At 31.8% G+C, this 6,734-nt stretch overlaps 1 pseudogene; it reads left to right on the forward strand.

Moving 5' to 3' along the window:
- The first annotated feature begins 4,552 nt into the window (after window positions 1-4,552).
- On the forward strand, window positions 4,553-5,941 carry LOC134386545 (60S ribosomal export protein NMD3-like; annotated as a pseudogene).
- Window positions 5,942-6,734: the final 793 nt, after the last annotated feature.

Genomic DNA, 6,734 nt, shown 5'->3' on the forward strand with positions numbered 1-6,734 from the left:
AAGTTAATAGCTCTTTATTAATAGCACATATATATTTTAACCTTATATATTATTTTTAAGTTTAACACTATGATTTTCTTTAGGGATATTTCATTTTACCAAATCCTGCAGTGTATGTCTACTCAGTTTCCATAGTATGTGTCAATAAAAGTAGTAACGGTGAAGATATTATATTTGGAGATTCAAATAATGAGAGCAGCTATCCAGCTCATATCCAGATATGTATCCAATACAGATCTCAAAAAAGTAAAATTTGTCCCAGCTATTCATAGTACATCTGACCCCTCCAGCTAATTTTTTTAAAAAATATTTTGAGATACTTCTATTATTAAAATTGAAAATAAAATAGTATTTGAAAAGTTATTGCAATCACAAAAATGTTATTTTTAAGGTGAATGGGTTTATTATTTGCAGGAGATTTTACATTTTAAATTAAGTTGTGAGCACATTAACAGAAGTTTAATCACATTGTTTTGGAAACTATACTAATATATATGTTTTCCTGACAACATTGTTATATATTCACTTATACACACATACTCATTTACATATGTGTATATCTGTATATTTGCTTGTATGTTTCTTTCTTCTATATTATTACTTACTCTTTATGTACTAATTCCAAATATTTCTCAACAACATTTTATTTTTATAATAAGAAGTTAAACATAAAAAGGTAGAAAAAATCTTAAATATTCTCATTTATATGTAGTTTCTAACAGAATATAGAAGAGGCCACCATCAGATGGACTTTGGACTTCCCAGCCTCAGAAACTGTAAGCAATAAATTTTGTTTTCTTTATAAAAAAATTAAAATATAAATAAAAAATAAAAGCAATTAACACTCTTTTACCCCTTTCCTGAAGGTGGGCAAGGTCAATTATGAGAGGAAGGATAAGGACACAGGAAGAAGGGAAGGATCAGGAAGCAACATCATTTTGTTTTAAATATTTAGATAACACTTCTAGTAGTATCAATCTACTTTTAGTACCTTTTTGGGAAACCGTGTGAACTTTTTCTATATATGTCTAAACTAACTCATACTTATATCTGTTAATACAGGATACTAAATAAACAACAAATTAAAAACTAATATATTTGGTTCCCCCCAAAATATATATAATAAATTATGAAAGCAATGCAACTTTCAATAGGACAAATAAATTCAAAAGGCATGATTCTGGTAAAATCACTTTCTAAAAGCTTTAATTTCTGGTCATTAAGCTTCTTTTTGGTACTCTATCAGTTGTCTCTTAAAATCTGTTTACTTAATCTGCTATGGTAAGAGAGACTTTAATGTCATTGACTGGGCACTAGACTGTCCAGAATAATGAGTACATTTTCCAACCTCTTCTGCATCTATTAGTGGCCGCATCACTAACATCTGGACAAGGGATATAAAAGAAAGCACTGTGTGCAACTTCAGGAAAGAGAGTCCTTTAAGAAAAGAGTATGTTCTTTCCTTCATTATGCTTTCTTTTTAGATAAATAAAATTAAAGCATGAATATTGGCCAATGCAACATGACAGAAAGTTAGATAATGGATGATCTTATGCCTCAACACTCAGGAACTGCTCTACATTTATGTGTATGAGAGGAAAAAAAGAAAAACAAAACTTCTGTTTTGATTAAATCGGTTATGTCACATGCAGCTGCCCAAAATTATAGCTAACAAAGTTGCATTTTGTCTTTTAATTCAAATTGTGTGCATGTGTATGCATACACACATTTCTGTTAGTCTTTATTATTTACTTTTTAATTATATAAATATATATTTATATATATTCATGCATATGAGTGATTCTTTTGGTGGGGAGTAAAAGTATTTTTAATTTATACTATGATGACATTGTAGTTGGAAAATGTTTTCTATATTATATTGATTCTTTAATATTTGTTGAAAAATATTTCATGGCTAACTGGTCAATGTCTAATTAGTCCATGTGTGCTTGGTAGGGTTATAAGTATATCAATTTGATGAAAAATTAGTCATGTCATTCACATTTTCTGCATTCTAATTAGAAATATCTCTTCTTAATGTATGAGTATCTCTAAGAATTTTGTTTAAAATTTTTCATATAATCAAGGATTTTTTGTTCCATTTTTTTGTGTGGAAATAGGTTATATTATTAAGGATATATAATGCTGTAATTTAATAATTTTCTGGTGAATTACTCTATTTTTACATAACAGTTTTATGTGTAGTAATTTGTTTATTTTTGCTTTATATACTGACTGACTTACAGTGTAGTGAAACCACATTTCTTTGGTTATTTGTATAGTATGTGTTTATCACTTCTTTTACTTTTAGACTTACATCATTTTCCTTTACTCTGACTTTTGTAAATTTAGAGTTGTGTGGGTTTTTTTAAATTCAGTTTCTTTTTTTTTTCTTTTCTTTTTTTTAGCTGGCATCGTTAATTCATTTATCTTTATTGTGATTATGTTATTTTGAATTAGTCTTGCTATTATTTTGTGCTTTATACTTACCAAAAATTTTACTTTGATTCTGGCATAATATTTTTCTTTCTCTTTTTTTATTTGTTGAAACATAATTGATTGTACATATCTGTGGCGTACAGCACTGAATATCGATTCTTGTGCACAATACATTATACTCTAATGGAAATAATTAGTATATTCAATATTACACAATGTAGTCAATTTTTGTGGCCCTGTACCAATTTCTCATGAACCTCCTCTCCCCCTCCCTCCGTCCCACCTCTGGTGGCCTCAGTTCTATTCTCTCCTTTTGAAAGTTTATCAAATTACTGTGATTGTTGTATTATATTTTTCTATTTTTTTATTATTTTCTTTTTTCTTCATTTTCTTACTCATAGGGTTCTCTTTCTGTTGATTTCTTACACTGGTTAAAAAGCTATGCACCATATTTCTTTTCTTTCAAAAAGTAGCCTGTTTTAATCTGTATGAAACATGTCTAATATTTATCAATGACTACACTCATTAGTCAAACAATTTGAAGCTTTATATACATTAAAGCTGGTTATATTTGTCCTTTCTTATATATTTGTATACCTCTTAAATTATAATGATCAATATTTCTTTATGTTTATGCACACATTTACTCTTATTAATTTTCACCATTGCTCTTTCATTCCACTCTTCTGTGTTAAGTTTTCTACTGACTGAAATACGAAAGTACTTCAAAAAATGTGTGGAAAAATAGAATTGAAAAGTAATATGAATCTTCCCATTAAAATTTTGAAGTACCCACATGTATATAGAATATTCTTTCTTATTAATTATTATTAATTTTCCAGTGAAGGTTAGTAGTTTTATAAAGTTGGTCACAGGCTCTATTCTTGGATTCTATTAGACACAATACAGGTTTCATCTCTTGTCGCAATCTGTTCTAAATATGTAGACTTTATACATGACAACATATGTTCAGAGCTGGTACTGATACCGTCTTCTCCAGAGAGTGTGAAACATCAAGCTTGCATAGTTTTTGTTTAGATTAAAAGGCCCTTCTTTGTTTTTGGACTCTGTAAATGTTCTTTTGTGTTTTAAGAGCATTAGCTATGCACTTTATTTTGAATTATTTTATTTTATCCAGGATTTCTCTCTCTCTCTCTCTCTCTCTCTCTCTTTTGGAGAAAGGAGTGTCATTTCATGCTACTATTTTTGCAAAAGTACAAGTCCTCTTCTATTTTTCTCTTTCATAATATAATTCAATATTAATCTGATGACATAATGCAAAACCTGGGAAAATTTTTCTATAAAGGTTCAGACAGTAAATATCGTAGGCTTTGCAGGCTGTATGTTCTCTGTTGCACTACTCAATTCTGCCACTGTGGTAAACAGCAGCCATAGTCAATATGTAATAAATGGGTGTGGCTGTTTTTCAATAAAATTGATTTACATAAATAACTTATGTAGTGGATTTGACCAGGAAGCCATAGTCTGTTGACTGCTGATGTAATGCATTTCATGAAGTTTCTAAGATACGGTCTAGAAATAGAAATAGCTAATTTTTCCGATCTTTCTTATGAAATGTCTTCTAACAACCATGCTTACTTCATACTTATGTCTGTATCATTCATACAGTGTTTTATGTCAGGCTCTGACTTCACATATATCATCCTTCTGGTGAAAAATACTAAATGAGTTTATTTTATTATGCCTACGATGCCTGTGTACTGTTTCGTATAGAATTAGGGTTCATATTGTTGCTGAATAACTAATTATTGAACATGACTGTGTCAACTAGATACTGCATTGTGTTTATGTGCTCTAATCCTACAGAATCTTACTAGAAGCTCCTTGATCATTTATGGAAGCCCCAGGATGTACTTTTATATCTGTACATACTTCCAATTTAAAAAAAACAAAAACTAATCTCAGTAAGCATGAATTTAGGACATAGACTGGTCCATGAAGTAGACAACTAAATTTGATCCCTTGGGGCTGGCCCATTAGCCCAAGGTCATGGGTTCAGATTCCCTGAACCAGCCAACTGCCCAAAAAATATAAATAAAAATAGTTTTCAACAAATCTGGGTCCAGCTCAAGGGCACTAAGTATGCAGAATGATGGAGTATATGACAGAATCCATTGACCACAGTCCTAGACACATCTTGTGCTGTGAGTGTAGTGTCCCAAGTAGTCCAAATCCTGCCAATTTTTGTGTGGCCTGTTTGAGAAGTAGACATCAGCCAAGGTTACACTCTCCCTCTGCAAACAATGTCAAAGATATTTTCAGTCACCAGTGTGCTTTAAATCCAGGGAATTTCTTGCTTTGGGTTTGAAAAAAATCAAAGTCCCTATGAGTAAGGTACAGCTTATAGATGGAGGCTTTATTTGGGCTGAGCCCCATTCTAAGGGACTCAAAGTTAAATTGACTATTCAGAAAGAGGTGATGAGGTGATGAATAGTGCTATCCTTCAGCAGGTGTTTGTGGTGGATTATGTTGTTCGGTCCCAAATGTATGGAGATTGCCATAGAGTAGAATCTAAGGACTCATGGAAGACTGTGATTCAAGTCAAGCAAAAGACATTGCACAAAAAAAACCTTTTCTACTATCTGGAACAATTGATTCTGAAATACAGAATGCATCAGAATACACTTCATATCAAGGAAATTCATGATGGCCTGGATTTCTATTATTCCTCAAAACAACATGCTCATAAGGTGGTAGAATTTATTCAGAGCACAGTTCTCTGTAGATACAAAGCATTACAAAGGCTGATCTCTCGGGATATCCATTGTAACACACACAATTACAAAAGCACTTTTTCTGTGGAAATTGTTCCAGTATGCAAGGATAATGTTGTTGGTCTGTCTCCAAAACTGGCACTAAGTCTGGGAAATATGAACCAGATTTGTGTGTGTATTTGAGTAACCAGTGCCATCCACCTCTAAGATCCAAATACCCTACAAGTGGCAGATATTGATGGGAGCACTTTCTGGAGTCAATGCTTTCAATAGTTTATGCCACCCCAAACAGCTAGAGGAGTTTATTGTGATAGAATGCAGAAAAGCCCAAGATCTAAAAGGCAGTGCAGTTGCTGGAATTATATCAAAATAGCATTCCCTTGGAGAAATCTGGGTACAGAAAACATCTGAAATGAATACTGATAAACAGTATTTTTGTCATACTCATTTGGGACGTTTTCTAAACCCTGGAGACCTGGTGATGGGGTTTGATTTTGCCACCTGTAACTTAAATGATGAACATGTCAACAAAAGGAACTCAGATGGAATTCCAGATGTAGTATTAATCAAGAAGAGCTATGACTGTACCAAACGTCTGCATCATAGAAACAGGAAATTGAAAGAGCTTGCAAAAGATAGAGAAACCATCTATACAGATGCTGAAAGGCAACACCAAGATTTTCTTGAAGATCTTGAAGAAGATGCTTGAAGACCTTCATAGTTCCCAAGATGCCACTGGTAAAGACGATGCATCAATGATGACATAATGAGATCATGCTGTAGACTGTTTCCACAGCTGTGGGCCCAGGAAGTTGGACAAAGTAATCTATATTGTCTATGCCCCCATATGGCGAGATGAGAAATTTAGTTTTAAACCTGAATAAACATGACTAGTGTGATTGCTCACTCAAAGCACTGAAAAAGATTGATGATTTTAAAATTTTAGATAATAAAAGATTATGGAGAATGTAATTATTAGTGATATTTAGGCCCTTTTACATGGGGAATTTCATCGCTTTTTGACACAGGCACTGTAATATTTCACATCCATATTTCATATGGATTTAAAAGTTCAAAAGTTGTGACTCCTTGAATGTTAACTAAATCTTGAAGCATAAAACAAGTTTTTACCTTATTTTTACATTAATTATTTTAATCAAAGCATATGAAATATTACTTTTATATTACAAACGTGTTATACACTCTGATCCATTTTAGATCATTTTTATGTCCTTGGGGGAGGGAAACTGGGGTTCAGCTTATCACTGGACAATCCAGGAGTAAAGTTAACCTTTTTTAATTCTTAAAATTTACATCTTTGAAAGCTATTAAACTGGTGGTTATCTTAATTTTTATTCAGTAGGAAGAAGTATATTTAAAATATTTGTAGATTTGTAACAAACATAGACTAGTTATTTAAAGGTTAGATAACAGTTTCTTCTTTTGTTATTTTTGCCTGTGCCAGCAGCTTAAGGCAGTAGGTGCTAATAATGTCTTAAAAATATCTCCCTATCACATCAAGGATTTTGCTTTTAAAATTTTGTTTTATAATTTGAGAAG

Source organism: Cynocephalus volans, chromosome 9 (assembly GCF_027409185.1).
Source record: "Cynocephalus volans isolate mCynVol1 chromosome 9, mCynVol1.pri, whole genome shotgun sequence".
NCBI classification, from domain to species: domain Eukaryota; kingdom Metazoa; phylum Chordata; class Mammalia; order Dermoptera; family Cynocephalidae; genus Cynocephalus; species Cynocephalus volans.